We start from the raw sequence: 17,917 nt of genomic DNA, 5'->3' as shown, positions 1-17,917 counted from the left end.
TTGGACGGATTTGTATAATTTATTGACATCGAAGGATATTCTTTTTTTTTTTTTTTAAATAAATTTATTTATTTATTTTTGGCTGTGTTGGGTCTTCGTTTCTGTGCGAGGGCTTTCTCTAGTTGTGGCAAGCGGGGGCCTCTCTTCATCGTGGTGCGCGGGCCTTTCACTGTCGTGGCCTCTCTTGTTGCGGGGCACAGGCTCCAGACGCGCAGGCTCAGTAGTTGTGGCTCACAGGCCTAGTTGCTCCGTGGCATGTGGGATCTTCCCAGACCAGGGCTCGAACCCATGTCCCCTGCATTGGCAGGCAGATTCTCAACCACTGCGCCACCAGGGAAGCCCGGATATTCTTTTTTGAAGTATCTTTATTGATTATTTTTACATTTTCAGATGGCATTTCTAGTTATTTAATTCGTTACCCTAGTCTTACTCTTCTTTCTTGATCTAGTCATCCCATGGAGGGCCGTCTTACCAGAAGTTTACCATTTTTACTTTACAGTCCTAGTTGTAATGAGTTCTAAGGGCAAATCCAATTGTGTTGTTTTGGAGATTTTTGGGGCCACTGTTCACAAGTTGTTCCTAAATACTATAATTTCTGGTATGCATAGCAGCCATTCGAGCCTTAAACTTTGGATAGTATCTGCATGCTTACAGAGTAAGGCAAACTTCTTAACTCAATATTCAAGATCTTCCAACAGCTAGTTCCAGCCTATGTTCTAGGCTTTTTCATGTATTATTTCATATATTAATCTCCATTTGCTCAAATATTCTGAGCAGGTTCCCATACTTCCATTCTTTGTGCAGTCCCTTCCTGAAATGACCACTTCTTCCTTCTCCAGCCTCTGTCTGTTCAAAATCCTACCCATTGTTAAAGAGCTAGCTCAGGAGCCTCTTCTTTTTGATCCCACCTCCTGGAGTTTCATCCCGTTCTCTTCTTTGCTCCATATCTCTGCAGTATAGCACTTAGACTCAATTCATTCTTCTGTGGTAATTATTTGATCTAAGTGTCATACTTCCAACTTACTGTCAACTCCTTGGATACCTTTTTTGTATTCAGGTGGACAGTGCACTCAATAATCTGCATTAGATGTATTTTTGTTAAGTTGTATTGAATCTCCTAAGTGATATGGTCACTGCCCACGATAATTTTCCACCTAAAATTTAAAAGGGACTGGTACTTACCAGGTAAAAATGCAAGTCTCTAAATACAGTAGCGTCTGACTTGTACAGTGTGATCTGGTACTGAGGCCTTAATGCATAAAATAACAACCCAGGAACAAAGACATTCCCTTCAAATGCTAAATCTTTATGTTAACCATTTTATTTGAAAACTGTGTTAGAGTCTACTCTGTTTTTTTAAAACATGAACTAGGGAACACAGTGGAACCTATCTGGATGGCTCAGGGCCATCATGATAAATGCCATCCATTAGGGTGCATCCAGGCAATGCAGTGCTACAGGTGTCATTTTAGATTTTCTCTTTCATATGCCCTTGGTATCATCCTGCACTGGAGAGGGTTAAGGAATATGATGAATGATTTGAATAAAGTTGAAAGGGAATTGGTGCTATTTCTTCAGAGAAGAGAAGACCAGGGGAAGAATTTTATAGCACTCAGAGAAAAATGGGGACTGGTGTAAACCCAACAGAAATTCAATTTAAAGCGAAAAAATAATTCCTTGGCTACACAGGTTTTAAAGAAGATAGAGTAGGCTGCTGAAAAAATTGATAGCATCTCCTTCTTTGGAGTTACTTAAAATAATAGTAGATAAATATCTTTCTATGATGATTAGATCCAGTCTTTTGCAGAAGCAGGAGATAAACCCCATGACCTCGCATAATCCTTGTCAACCTTACATTTCAGAACTCAGGGAAAAACAGATAACTGGGGTTACAGGTTTTCTAAAATCTGCTCTGTTTTTTAAAGGAACCTTTTAACGGTTAGATTTATTTTATTTCTGTTTGTACATGAGCCTGAGGGTCTTTTGGTCAGGGAGGTATTTTCAGTAATTCAAAGAAAGTTGTAAGGCAGGAAATCTTTATTTTGTCTATAATCACTGCTGGTTCAGGAAGCCAAAACAAGATACCGACAGAAGGAAAGCTGTTCTCTGCCCAGCTGCCCATTGGCACACTGGATCACAGACATGAGTGAAAAATGATGTGTTGTGTGTATATAAAGAACTGTGAATCCAAAGCTTTGAACACTGTTCTCCAGGACAGTCAAGAGGTGGAATGGTCATCCCAGGACCAAATGCTGTCCTTGGAATAATGTTGTTGTCTGTCTCTTCCTAGGACAGCTTGTCTGGGATGTGTCTGAGCAGGGCTTCCCAGGAGGTCATCTGCAGAGCTTTGCCGGAGTGACTAAAGGGCACCAACTCCCAATCTGCTCATAAACCAACTCAGGGGTTTTGTAACTCTGCCCAAAACTTAAGTGGCTAGAGGAAGGAGTGGCTTGTCATGGGTTGAAGCTGGTACTCCATCTCCTTTTCTCTCCTGGTTTCTGAGATTCCCTCTCTCCCTAAGTCAGAAAATTTTAAAGTCCTCCCCGTCTCTTTCTAAACACACGGCAGCCGCGTGTTCCCTGCCAGGCCATGCCCTGCCCCTGCTGCCAGAGCTGCCCAGCAATGCCTTATCCAGCTTACTATTTTTCCTTTAATTTTGAAATAATTTCAGACTTAGAGAAAAGTTATAAAAATGGCACCAAGAATTCCCATATGATTCTCTACCTCAGTTCCCCAGATATTGACATTTAATCACATCTGCTTTTTGCTTTTATTTCCCTCCCACTCCTTCCCCATCCCCCTCTATCATATTGAGATGTATTTCTTTTTCGGAATCATTTGAGAGTAAATTGCAGACCTGTAGCACCTTTACCCTTACCATTTCAGAGTGTTTTTCTAAAAACAAAGATGCTCTCACATGTAACCACAAATTATCAAAACCAAGAAGTTAATGTTAATTCAGCACTATTATCTAATCTCTCTACCTTGTTCAAATTTCAAATTTTGCCAGTTTTCAACTAAAGCCCTTTTCCAGGGGTGGGGAAAAATGTTTTCTCCCCAGTCCAAGATCTCATGTTGAGTTATGTCTCTTGAGTAATCTGGAATAATACCTTAGTCATTTTTTTGTTTTGTTTTGTTGTTACCTTGACATTTTTGAAGTGTACAGGCCATTTATTTTGTACAGTGTCCCTCAATTTGGGCTTGTCTGATGTTTTCTCATGGTCATATTCAAGTTCTCGATTTTTTTGGCAGGAATACCACAGAAGTGCTGCTGGGTCCTCCTCAGTGCCTCTTATCAGGATTACATGATCATTTATTTGTCCCGTCACTGGCTTAAGGTGGTGCCTTTCAGGTTTCTTCATTGTAAAATAACGTTTTTCCCTTTGTAATCAGTAAATATCTGGTAAGAAGATACTTTGGGATTGTGTAAATATCCTGTTTCTCATCCAGTTTTTACCTACTACGTTTAGCATTTATTTATGATTCTTAGCTAAAATAGTTATTACTTTGGTAACTACCAAATGGTGATTTTTTTAAATCCCATTGTATATTCTACTTATTTGTTGACATTTGCTGTAGGGAAGAGCTTCCTTTATTAATTTTTTAGTTAAATAATTACTTCATTTATTTCATTAGTCTTTAATTTATATAATTATGGACTACTCATGGATTTTTATTTTATTCTTTGGATTATAACCTGTTGCTGCCATTGTGTATTTTGATGTTACATTGCCCCAGATTTATTCAGTGGGAACTGCTTCAAGCTGGCTCCTGTGTCCTTCTGACATGTCTGATCCTTCAGCCACCTCCTTAGCATTCCAGATCAACACCACTGCAAGGTTTTAGTCTATCCTTCCATATTTCTGCATTTGTAACTCTCTTCTCCGACAGTGAGAAGCCTGACTTCCATTACCCACAATATATTTATTTATGGGCTCAGTCCTGGAATACACATTAAGTAGTTTTAGAATTGCTAGCTCATACCACTGTGTAAAACAAACCTCCTAACCAGAGGTCAGTTTTTGTATGTAGCTCTTTTTGACTTTACCCTGAGTGCACTTTTAGTTAAAGTACTGTTTCCAAATGTTAGTGAGGTTAGTTCTTTTTAATTTTTCCCCCTTCAGGGAGGTTATATTATTCATTTGAAATGCAGTTAGTCTTATTTGTTTCTGTTTGTTATCCACTTTAGTTTTTCTCTATCCTTGTTTTTTTTTTTTTTAAGACTATAAAACATTAACATGATTTTCAAAGTTGAAACTATATTAGAAGGTATACTCAGACAAGTGTCATTCCCCTCCTCCCCTCTCTCCCCCAGTCCCATTCCTGACCCTTTCCTGCAGGTCGCCAATCTTATTAGTATCTAGTTTATCCTTCCTGTGTTTCTTTTGGTACAAATGAGAAAATAGATGTGTGTCTTCTAATTTCTCCTCCTTTCTTACACAAAAGGTAGCATACTATAGACGGTCTTTTATGTTTTGCTTTTTTCCGCTTAAGAATATATCCTGGAAATCACTCCATGCCACTTCATAGAGATCTTCTTATTTTCTTCTACAGCTGCATAGTTCTCCAGTGTGTGGATGTATGTACTGTATTCACCTAGTCTCCTAGGTATAGACATATAGGTTGTTTCCAATATGTCACAATTTTAAAAGTGCTATAGTAAGTAGCTTGGGCAGATTTTGACTGATACATTCTTACAGAGCGGTGAGAGTCTGTTATATATACTTTCAGTTTTTTAGGACTCTGCTTGACTGGGCCATTGCCCAGCAGATAACGAGCTTTTACTCAAGTCTGCAGAGCCCAAACCCTGCCTGGGGAGCAGGATACAAAATCCATGCTCCTTGACTGACCTGGGAGAGACTCAGGGAAAGCAGCTGATTCAGCAGTAGGTTGCAGGACATTGTGCCAGGTCATGGTGAAAGAGGCTGGCATCAGCACTTACTTGTGTGTTTGTGTAAATGCATTTATCAGATTCTAAACTGGATAATGGAGAAGGATGAGAAGATTCATTTCTTACCTCTTCATTTAACATTTGTTGATTGGGGCACCTTAGTCTACACTCTGCTATATACCAGCAACAAAAATGAAGAAGACATAGCTCTTGCCGGGTGTGACAAGCCATCAGTTGCTGGGCAGTACATTTCTACAGTAGATATTGAGAGCTCATGGCATGAGAAGTTAAAGTGAAAACATTCCAGGCTGAGGGAAACAGCATATTCAAAAGCGTGGCCATGTAAGGAAACATGTTAGATGTTTGGATAACAACAAAAGAAACTCCAAGTAGATTAAAGACTTAGGGATTAACAAAAATAAAAAATAAAGACATTAAAAAAGAAGAAGAGGGGACTTCCCTGGCGGTCCAGCAGTTAAGACTCTGCGCTTCCAATGCAGGAGGTGCAGGTTCGATCCCTGGTCGGGGAACTGTGATCCCACATGCCTCACAGCCAAAAAAATTTAAAACTAACTAACTAAATAAATAAATAATTTTTTAAAAAAGAAAAAAAGTAGAAGAAAGGATATCTAATTATTTATCTAATCTTTAGATGGTCAAGGACATCCTAAGCATTAAAAGAATGAAAGAAGTCACACAAAAATACATAAACTTCACTGTATAAAAGCGTAAAACTTCTATGTAGGAAAAAGTATTAATATTTAAAAGTAAACATAATGGGAAAGATGTTTGTAACAAATATACCAGGCAAAGTTTTGATATCTATAGTATTTAAATGAATATAAAAGTAAAGGTTTGATAGTGTTGAAACATAAACCCTAATGGAAAAATGAGCAGAGGACATGAACACAGAATGTGCAGAAAAGGAAAATCATTGGGGGCAGCAACATTGCTGACATTTACTGAGTGTCTAATATGTGCCAGTCACTGTCCTAGGAGTCCTGACTCATTCTGTCCTCACATCAGCTGTTGAGATGTGTGCTTTTATTTTAACCTCATTGTACGGGTGAGGAAACTACTGACAATAGAAAAAAAAACAAAAACAGAATAACCTCAGTATTCAAAGGTAAGAGAGAACCATTCCCCTGAGAATGGTACATTCATATAATGGAATATTATTAGCCATTGAGAATTATGTTTTGAAGAATTTTTAATAAAATAAGAAAATACTTATGATAAATAAGTGGCTTTCAAAATTGTATATATAATATGTTCTCGATTATGTAAATAGTATATGGACAGAAAGAAAGGAAATACACTTCCATATTAACTCTAGAATTAGAATTACAGGCAATTTTAATTTCCTTATACCTTTTGTTGTAACTAAAAAGCAAATTAATTTAGGAAACAAGAGTCAGGGAAGGCCTGATGTAGGGCAATGGCAATGAGGATGTGTGGAAATGAGGCAGGTGTTTTCCTGTTCATTCTGCAGCAGGTAGAACTCTGCCAGGCACCTAGTGGTGCTCAGTAAATACTATTTGAATAAGTGAATGAACTGAGCTTGGAAAGGTAGTGAGTGCAGCTTTGGCCACGTCACCTTTGCTGTGATTTTAGGCATCCATGTGCAGCTTCCCATGGAATTCAGAGTTCAGTAAGGGTATGCAGTAGGGGGAGGCTACAGGGAATCGTGGGCGTGCCATAGTGGTTGAAACCATAGGTGTGAATGAGGACAACCCAGGGAGAGTGTAGGGAAACAGGGCTGAGGATGGCGTTCTTGGAGTTCCAACATTCCAGGGGCTAATAGAGGCTGAAGTCATCAAGAAAATTGTAAAGTGTCCAGAAGTAGGAAGAGGATCAAGAGAAAAAATGGTGTCAGGGAAGCCAAAAGAGGTCAGTATTTCAACAACAATGGTACTTATAATCATAGCTGACATTTCTAGAGCACTTACTATGTGTCAGGCACTGTCACCCAAATCACACACATTAACTCGCTTAATCCTTGCAAGGACCCTAGGAGGTTGGTACTGTTATCATATCTCTTTGCAGGTCACAGGGACACTAAGAAACTTGTCTAAGGTCACTCCCCAGCCACTGTTCAGTGCCCCAGAGAAGAAGGTTAAGATAAGGTGTAAAAAGTATACTTTGGAGGACTGTGTATAAGTGGAATTTAAAGAAGTAGATTCAAAAGGCTCGACTGTCAAGGGCTGTAGGTTGTTTTTGTTTTTAAGCTAGAGAGACTGGAGCATTGGCAGAAAGAGGAGAGGGGAGCACTGATGGTTAAAATCAAAGAGAAAACAAAAAGTGGTAACCAGATGGGTTGTTTAGTACAAACTGAGGAAAGGCATTTGATGAAATTCAGTACTCTTTGCTAATTTAAAATAATCAAACATACTAACTTGAATTATAAGAATTCTAAATCTTGTATTAACTTTTTCTTCTTTGTTTCAGACTTGACTTACTCTTAGGGGAGCTATAAAGGGTAGATGACAGTTGGGTCCAAGAGTCTACAAACATAAATCTATAGTTTTCTTGAGACTGGTATACAGATGACAAGTTTGTCAATTACATAAATTGTCAGTTAGCTCTACCTTCAGTCATTTTAAAAACGACTGTCTATTTGTAGGCTAATCATAAAAGTTTGTAAGCAGCTTCAGTTCTTGGCTTTCTTTATTCAATATTAAAATACTGAACGATGTGTCAGGGTTGTACTTAATGGCACAGAACTCACTCTAGAGGAATTAGGAGTGGTGGAATGAGTTAGGCACTCATTTCAGGAAATCCCCTTTGCTGTTCTTTTCTATGATCTTATATGTTGAGAGGTTTCACTTTGGCTTTCATGGGGAATGTATACTGTTTACAAACTGAGTCTGTCATTAGTGCGTGCTGCTAGAAGATGGCTGCAGATGACCCAGTTTTGTGCCTACAAGTTATGAACTTGGTCACGTCGCAGTGTGGTTAGCAGTGTCCTTGTACTTGTTCCGATTTCTTAAGAATGGTGTGTGTGCACACACACACCTGGACTTAAGGAAAATAAGAAATACATAAACTTTTATGGAAGGATGCTTCTGGGTACAATTTAATATCTAGTTTCACTCTCACTGACAATTAATGGGTTAATTTTCCACGCCCTCATTCTTTCGCTGGTCTGGTTCTAATGACAGAGATCTCTTCGTTAGGTACTTCAGAGAGTCCAGACCTAAGCTTGTCTTTCCTTTAGCCTCCTTATAACTCTTGGTTGATTTCTTGAGGAAGCACCACTTAGATGAGAAAGCATCTTCTCTCTGCTTTCCTGCTCTCCCTACTTCTCTGCCCTTCTAGGTCCATCAAGCAGAATTAGAAAGTCACATCCTGCATCTCTGCCTAGAAGGGTGTGATGTTGAGAGGCTAATCATGTTAACTCTCTCAAAGAGAAAACTTCTTCCCCTGTATCTTAGATGCTAGCTACTAGCTTAAATGTTATATTATATATCTAAATAGAGGAATACATTTCACAGTATCTCAGGTTATCAGCTAGCAACTTCCGGTTTTAACAGCCTTCAGTAGATTACTTTAAAAGAGCTACCACTTACAAACGTTTTTTTCAAAACACAATTTAAATAAAATTTAAGAATACTATTAAGCAAAGATTTAGAGTAATTTCATCCTACCTGAAAATTGCTTTTTTGGAACGAGTTTTTGATCCTGACTGGCCTATCTCCTATAGAAAGTAGGAGGGGTTTTTTTGTTTTTGTTTTTTATTGCGGTACGCGGGCCTCTCACTGTTGTGGCCTCTCCCGTTGCGGAGCACAGGCTCCGGACGCGCAGGCTCAGCGGCCATGGCTCACAGGTATAGCCGCTCCGCGGCATGTGGGATCTTCCCGGACCGGGGCACGCACCCGTGTCCCCTGCATCAGCAGGCAGACTCTCAACCACTGCGCCACCAGGGAAGCCCAGAAAGTAGGAGTTTTAATTAAGAAATTTGGTTGGTTGGGTTCCAGTGTACCACATTTTACCGTAAATCCTAAAGAACCAAGACTGGACAGGAGTCACTAGCTTCTCTCGGAGGGCAAGTTGAGTACAACATCAGGGCGAGCCCACAGGAACTGGGTCCTAGCCTGACAGGCCCTGGTGAGACACCCGATGCTCTAGCGAGGGTCTGTGGGCATCTCTGCACCATTGTGGTTGACTTAGGGCTACACTTTCCAACAAGTGAACCAGGAACCAGTCCAGGTAGCCAGAGATGGTGCTAACTTAATAGCTCTGGTGCCAGTCACCTCACCCTGAGCAGACTTATCCTTTTACCCTGGCAGGCATATGAATTCTGTCTTCTCCCTGGTGGGGTAGAAGTCATGCAGCACTCCCTAGGGGCATCAACTCTCTGTTGGGTAAGCTGCAGGGTAAATATTTCACTTTCCCCCATTTGTGAGCCCCATAAGCCAAGCATCAAAGATGTGTTCTGAGAGACCATGACAGTGTGTCTTAGGTACATGATCTATGACTGAAACACTCTGACCCCCTGTGAGGACTTAAGCAAACTGAATGAAAGAGCTGTACATTTGACATGTGGTATTTACCTACTTATGCAATTTTTATTTAATAGTTTTCTCTTTTTTCAATGGCACTGACCATAAAAAACATGTTCTAGGCTGAGTAAGTGCAAAATCATTTAGAAAGTTGCATATGTCTTATATATTCATGGTTTATTACCCGTGATGGAGGTAGAGTCTTTGTTCTCAGCTGTAATCTCACCTCCTGGAAGAGCCTGGCACTGAGTAGGTCCTTATTATATATTGAATAAATGTTAAATGAATTACCTCTGAAAGAGCTTTCTTAATGTACTTTTCTCTTCTCACACATGATTCTTAGGAAGAAGAATTTTATATTATTATAACATAATTAATCAAACCAAATTAATTTGGTTTGCTTACTTCCAAATGATGTCAGGTACACCCTGCCTTCTTTTGAGGTCTGGTATTTTTGTTCAAGGGCAGCCTCTATCTTAGTAACATATAAGTTGCATCAGAAAGGAGGCTGTCGTTAAGTTACTATAAACCTTGGGCAGAGAAATGAGAGCTGTGACAGAATTCACATTTACACACAGTTGGTCGAAGAGACACTTATCTTTTCCTTACTTCTATCAGATAATTCGTTTCTTCATGCATTTATTTTGGAAGGAGAATTCCAACTTTAGTCCTTGGAAACTGTCAAGAACGCTTCTCTCTGCAGAGCTTTCCCAGCAGCTGTCCTCCCCGGGTGAGCACAGGCAAGGCAACCATTAAAGAATAATAAGTTATGCTTTTGAAATGGTGCTCGAGTCCTTTCTGGCCTTTTCTGAGAAAATAACTGCTTCCCCACCTCCACCATGACACTTGTTGGAAGATAGAACCAGCAGCTGTATCCTCAGACTTCTGCTGGGTTTTAGAAGACATGTTTTGACCTGTGTAATCAAGTATAATGATGACATATATTTTAATAGGCTCCTAGTTTATAATATAATAAGGAAAATGGCTATTTTTCCTTATTTTCTCATTATAATATGTTGCACTAGAAGCCTTTGTCATGACTGCTTTATTACATTGGGCTGAAGTACACTATATTTTAATATGCTAAAGATAACATCAAGGTTGAAAATGAGCTCTCGGTGATTTATTCAGAGGGTGACTTTTACTGAATACATTGAAATGAGTTGCATGAGGCAGTGCAGCTAACGATTTATTTATGTATCTTTTTTTAAACTAAGCTTGTCATAAATAAGAGCAAATAAATAGCTCTTATAGAATAGTTTGTATTCATTGCTTCAATGAAAACATTGTAAATATGAAACATACGGTCTGCAGCTACCATTTTGCCTTACAGAGCTGAGAATTTTTCAAGTTTTGGCATGCAGGTGGTTTTTTTTTTTTTTTTTTTAACAAATCTTTTGTCTGTTTAGATTTCTAACATTGACCAGCATTTTCAGCAAGTCATTTTGAAACCCACTACTGGGCAAATTCCACTCCAATAATTAGTATGAGGAAACCTAGCCTTCAAGAGTAAAGGGAACCCTGGGAATACCCTGGCGGTCCAGTGGTTAGGACTCCATGCTCTCACTGCCAAGGGCCCGGGTTCAATCGCTGGTCGAGGAACTAAGATCCCACAAGCCGTGCAGCGAGGCCAAATAACAGGAGTAAAGGGAACCCTGGCAACACCATCACGGGGGCTAGGACGTGTTCACTGCCAAACTCCAAACCACAAGCACAATGCCACGCACGTAGGAGGCCAGCCCACAAAAGGTTTGTTGAGGGAGTGAGTGAATAAATGAATCCCCAAATGTAGTCAGTCCTCTTCTTTGTGTCACTGACAACACCTGCCAGATTCACCCAGCCAGCTTATGACAGAATTGGTGCTTGATCTCAGATCTCCTCTCTGTCTTTGTTTATTTTCCACTCATTGATCCCTTCGTCCTTTCCTTCAGTCAACATGCTCTGCCAGAGTTGGCCTTGGTGATGAGACCATTAGGATAAATGCTCCAGTTCTTGCCCACAGGGAAGTGGATAGACACACCGAGGATTCACCCCGCCATGTATGCCATGTGTGTGGGGCTCCATCAGTGCAGAGGAGGAAATGCTTCCAACTCGCGTTTCCATTTTCCCAGTTAAGATATATGCAAGGGAAGCATTTTTCCATTATTAAACCAAGAGCAAGAAAGATTTTGTTCTGATTGGTAGAACTTAGTGCTATACCTAGTTTTGGTTTCAAGGGAACTATATTCCCCATAAACATATTTTCCAGCTTGTAGTAGTATGTTTGAAGTAGAATTTTCTAAGATAATAGTTTGATAACATCCTCTCATGAGGGTATTTCTAAATAATATATTTATAATTTCAGCTGGTTGTAAGGTAGTAATTTTTTAATATCAATTTGTTTTGGGTAAAGCAATTTTCTTGCATTTGTTTAGAATTCTGTTAGGAAAATACTAGTTAGAAATCTGGGGAATTCCCTAGCGGTCCAGGAGTTAGTCCTCTGCTATTCCAGTGCTGGGGGCCCTGGTTCGATCCCTGGTTGGAGAACTAAGACCCTGAAAGCTGTGCGGTGCAGCCAAAAAAAAAAAGAAAGAAAGAAATCTGATTTTTTTTCCTCCCCCATAGATTTGTGTTTAATGTGTTTCTGCTCTAATATTAGTGCTACATTTTCACGTTTGCCAATATAAAAACCTTGTTTTATACTTATTCATGTTGAGTCCTGCTTTGAATTAACATCATGGAGGAGCTCCTTTTTTCAACAAAATTGTTTTAAATTAATGTTTATAGACTGCTTAAAAATAGTTGGGTGGATTAAAAGTAATTCAGTTATGCATTTATCCACATTGAAAAAAATACAGCAGAAGGTATTGAAAGAAGTGTTGCTGAAATCTTGAGGAAAATGTAATATAAGTAGACCTCACTATACCCAATATGTGTGCATATGTCCTTTTCGGGGGCCAAATTGAACCATTATTTAAAATGAAGTAGAGGGACTTCCCTGGTGGCACAATGTTTAATAATCCGCCTGCCAGTGCAGGGGGCACGAGCCCTTGTCTGGGAAGATCACACATGCCACGGAGCAACCAAGCCCGTGTGCCACAACTACTGAGCCTGTGCTCTAGAGCCCGCAAGCCACAACTACTGAAGCCCGTGTGCCTAGAGCCCGTGCTCCACAACAAGAGAAGCCACCGCACTGAGAAGCCCACGCACTGCAACAAAGACCCAACGCAGCCAATAAATAATAAAATGATGTAGAGAATTCTTCCTGTAAAAGGAGTTTTCCTTTGTTTCATACTAGACAGCAAGGAGGCAAAAATTATATTAGGGTCTTGTCAAAAGGACTCAGGATTCAACTTGAGGAGGCTCCCACTAGACATTAAATACAATAATAAAGGTAACAATTGCAACTAATTGAAACTCATCAAATGTATAACCTCACACATTCATGATGACATTTTAAAACAAACAAAAGAGGATGATGGGAACTAGTATCTTATCTTACAAACTGGTAAATAAAGCATTTAACCTGCCTTTCCTATATGAACTATACCACTAGGTAACCCAATAGTAAATGAAGGCAAGCATCTTTTTATAAACGTATTCCAGCTAATAAATGAAATGAAATGATAGAATTAAAATGATAGAATTAAAACATCACATTTTGCAGTTTGGCCAGTGAATTAATGCATCTAGACATTGAACAAGAGCAGCAGCAAACATTGCAAAAAGGGGGACAGAATTTATATGCTTCGTGATCAAGGAACATACCATCATCTGTAGTTTTGCCAGTGAATCGAACTCAAGTCTAATCAAGCCTCTGGATCCAGCTGCCATTTTGCAGGAAAACAGAGGAAAAAGGAACAAATTGAACTGCATTGGATGTATGCAATCAGGAAAATCCAGATTTAGGAAACTAGTCAAATGGCCCCTGTTCATCAGCAGATAAATTATAAGGAAAACAAGGGAGTGGAGGGGGGAACTCATAGATTAAAAGAGACTTAAAAGACATTGCTTATTCTTTTTTTTTTTTTTTTTTTTTTGTGGTACGTGGGCCTCTCACTGTTGTGGCCTCTTCCATTGTGGAGCACAGGCTCAGCGGCCATGGCTCACGGGCCCAGCCACTCTGCAGCATGTGGGATCCTCCCGGACCGGGGCACGAACCCGCGTCCCCTGCATCGGCAGGTGGACTCTCAACCACTGCGCCACCAGGGAAGCCCTATTCTTTTTTTTTTAATGGACAAGATTATACTGTAGTGCCTGGGGACATTTTGGTGATAAAAGTATAAAGAAACACGAGGGATTACTATTAGTCACGATTGTGGTCACTTATGAGGGAAAAAGCAGGGGTGAACGGGATGGGACAGGTGGGAGGTTTTTGGGGATAGCTGGCAAACTTCTATTTCTTGATCCTGAGTGATGGTTATAAGGGTGGTTGTCTTATAATAATCCATTAAGCTGTATATATTTGTTTAATGTAGTTTTTCATATCTGTGTTTTATTTTTGCTTTTGTTGTTTGTTTTTTAAAGAAAGTGGTGGTCTTAAAATAGGAGGTTGTGCCCTATGGTGTGTTTTAGGGCTTGGATTTTTGTAACTCTTAGAACTGGAAAACTTTTTTATTTATTGGTGGCATTATATTAGTGATGTTTTTAAAAGATGTAGTTTTTCACCTTTTCTGCTTTGAGATCGAAACATGAGTACAAGGGTATTTGGTGTATTGGTATCACCTTTATGTCAGACTTTGCAGAATCATTTTTATGTGAAGGAAAGGTACTGAAATTTACTAGAATCATATCCTCTCACGTGTTGAGTCAAGTCCTTTAGAAAAATAGCATACCTGTAAATTACACTTCCACTCTTAAACCTAGAGAAACATAAATGAAGGGCTGTGTGTTAATACAGGTGATAAAATAGAGGATTTGGGCAAGGAATAGCTGTGCAGAACTGGGGTGGACTGAGGAGAAAATATGGAACAGAAAGGCCAAAGAGATACAGAGACACTGCAGCATTGGGACTTTTCTCTTTCCTCCCTCCCTCCCTCCCTCTCTTCCTCCTTCCCTCCATCTCCTACCTTCCATCTTTCCTTCCTTCCTTTTTTTTTTTTTTAATCCAAAATGAGGGAAAGCAATACTGGAAGACATTGTAAGTGTAGGAAATTGCCCTTCCTTCCACCTAGAATGCTAGGTGTTCAGCAGTTCTAATATTTGGGGAAGATTTTTAGGCACTAGAAACAGCACTTACAGAAGAGAAAAGATGTTAAAAACTTAGATTTTAAGAAAGGGAAAGAAAAAGGCTAGAGTGTCTTAAAATATGCTGAAACAAGGTTCTGCTGATTATTTATTGCAAAAACAGGCTTCCTCCTTCTTAAGAAGCAGATGATTCTCTGTTCATAGATTAGAAGTCCTGCCCTATGGTTTGCCCAGTGTTGGAGCTTTTCCCCGTGACTTAAGGAAGCTAATGAGTTTTTTTCCTACCAAAGCGGAAGACGCGTCTGAGGGCTCTGACAGCCTTCTACCCCTGCAGCTTTCAGTTACATCCAGTTAAAAACTTGCAGACCATAAAGAATGTTTTTAGAGAGGAGATAAAATGAATGATGCCTGTGAATTTGTTTTAAATGTTGTTTATTTTACCAAATAATTTAGATAAATCTTTCTTGAAAAGGAAGAGAAATCCTCAGTTTTCGTGAATAATCTGGAGCTTTTCAGAGGATCACTTTGAAATACCTCCCTGCCAACTTTTCATAAATTAAGCATAAACTTTCTTTGACCTCATCACACATAATTAAATAACTGTCAAAGGGTTAGAACCAAATAAAAAGCAATTCTATATCTCGATCCACATTCTCCTGCAAAATTATACAAGAAGTTTCTTTTGGTTCTCAAGCAGGGTAATTACAAGAGACAGTTATATAATTCACAGTTTCAATCTGTTTGTCCTTAATCACACACTTCCACCTAGTTGTATATACCCCCACGAGTATCCGCATCATAGTTTGATTCGTAAATGATGATTGCAGTGTAATTGATTGCTTGCATGTAGCATATTGAATTGATTCTTAAAAATGAACGTTAGCTGTTAACATGTCTATTTGAGTTCCTGTTATTTACGTAGTTTGTGGTTCTTGTGTTCAACAGTTGCATACTGGTTAACAAATTAAACTCCCAGAGCTTTTTTGTTTATTAAATTTGGAAAATGGAGTATCTGTCTACAACTTAACTAGAAAAGTGCCTAGAACGTAGTGGGCGCTCAGCTGCTAAACGCACTGCTAAACCATCCCAACGCTTGGAAAGTTGGATGGACATTCTTTGATTAACAGTGACCACAGAGTATAAAGGCTTATGGGGGGTAATATTAATATATTGTTACTGAAGTCTCAGCTCTAAGTACTGCTAGAATTGGGAGCCAGTCTAAACAGTGGACTTTGAGAAAGGTATCACCCACTAACTGAAGGGGTAAAAACTGATGTCTTTTCATACTGCTAGTGATGATATTGCATAGGTTTTTGTTTTTCCAACAGCTAACATCTGACTGTAGCCAGTTTGGGCTTTAAGATCCCTATAGGATTAACGGCTAGATACCTACATGATACCAAGTCCACTGGCAAACCAGCCAGTCACTTGACTGAATACCTCACCCCAGCCCAGCTCCCTACCCCACCCCCCGAAGCCTTCGCATCTGTCAGAATGGGCTCATTGGTAACCCTGTGGGGATACCAATTTATTGCCAGAGGCTTTTTACCTCGAATCCTGTTTGAAAGCTTATAGGAGATAAATAAAAAATAAATGAAAAGAGAAGTTTTCGACTTCTGTAGACCAGCAGAATAGGACTGTTTGTCTAGATGACCTGAGGACAACTAGAGATAGTTTCTCTGCCTTACATTTTCATCATTAGTTGATCAGTCAGATTGAGAGATAGGCCGCGCTTTGATTTTAGAAAGTTGTCTCAAAGACTGACAGATCCCTTTTGAAATGTACTTTGAAAACAAAGAAAAATTATAGAGAGATTTCTCTTCCCACTTTTTTCTTTCTTCAGTCTTGCTGTATTCTTGTGTTTGCTGTGTGAAAGCTTATCACCCAGGATTAGCAGGTAAATACACACACACACACACACACACACACACACACACACACACACACACACACACACACACACACACACACAGTATTTTAGGGGAGTTGTGGGAGAACAAACGGAAAGGCAAGTTGCTCTTCTGTCTTATCTCCAAACTTGGTCTGAAATCAGTGGCCAGTGTCCACGTTGGTTTAAATGCTCCTCCTCAGTCGGCCAGGAGGATTAGACCAGACAGTGAACTATCTCAGCTACCCGCCCCCAGAACCACAGAACCTCAGTGGTCAAAAGAAACTCCAGTTTTTGGTTTTAGTACTTTACTTAAAGGAGAGTTCAGTTGTAATGTTTTACAGGAGAATGGTCTCACAGGTGAAGTATTATGAGTACATACAGTTACTTGCTCAGAGGAGATGCTTTATTTGAAGCGTGTATGGGTTTAATGCGGTATTTAAAATGTTGTAACTGTTCAAAGATAAATTCTTGTTACCAGGATTTTGTAACTTAAATATGAAAATTTTTTCCAGGTTTCAACTTGGAAGAAATTAGTTTCTGAAATCGTTTTTCAGATTGAATCTCCAAAGTGGACCTTTGCCTATTTACAAGAAAGGACATAATTTTTAAATGCCAAATTACTTCATCGTAAAAAAGTTTGGGGAGTATATCGTAAAAAATTTGGGGGGGTAAATTTGTTTTTCCCAAAACTTTCCAGAATTTATAAGTGGTTTGAACTGTGGAAACCTACAAAAGATCAAAGAGGAGGGCATTCTTCTGACATGTCTTTCTAATTTCTGTCACTTCAGAGGTCATGGTACCCGTACTGTATTGCTGTTACCTAACCAGAGGTGCCTCTGAGTGATGAGTCAGAGCTTTACTTAATTTGCAATAGGCAAGGGCCTCATGAAGAATCTGGTTACTTCCCAAATATATTTAAGGAAAGATATTTTTTAAAATTCTTGCCTTCCCCAAATGATTTTAGTTTGGGAATAAGTGATACTGACAAAGTATAACATCTCTCATTCCCTCATCATTTTATCCTTGTCAGAGGTGCCTTGTTTTCCTAACAAGAAAATTGAGAGACTGAATCTACTTCATACATGATCATCTTCTTAGAAAGAAAAATTATATTGTTCTAAGACACCAGACCAGGACCTTGCTGGTGTGGGACATGCCATACATAAACAAATGTTTCTCAGTTAGATGTTTAAATAAGTGAAGCTTCTGTGAAGTCTATCACAGAGCCAAGTGACCCTCTCCTCCCTGGCCTCAGCTCTTAGAGGTCTCTGTTTCGCCCAACGTTCACCTTCTGCTTGCTACAACCACAGCCATTTGGGGAGACAAATGGAGAAGTGGGATTGGTGTTGCACCCCAACTTAATATTCTGGCCAAGGTGTAGTCCCCAAGACCCTTTGCCTAATATACCCCCTAATACATCTGAGACCAGAGTGGCTTGAGAGGCAAGAGTTGAGACTGGGTGGGATA

At 39.5% G+C, this 17,917-nt stretch overlaps 1 protein-coding gene across 7 annotated transcripts in view; it reads left to right on the top strand.

The window, feature by feature from the left end:
* KAT6B (lysine acetyltransferase 6B) overlaps window positions 1–17,917 on the top strand; it is a 226,513-nt gene that overhangs the window by 190,308 nt on the left and 18,288 nt on the right. The window lies entirely within an intron of this gene.

The sequence above is a fragment of the Leucopleurus acutus genome, assembly GCF_964270905.1.
Source record: "Leucopleurus acutus genome assembly, chromosome: 14".
Classification (NCBI taxonomy): Eukaryota; Metazoa; Chordata; class Mammalia; order Artiodactyla; family Delphinidae; genus Leucopleurus; species Leucopleurus acutus.
This window is presented reverse-complemented; position numbering and strand designations above follow the sequence as displayed.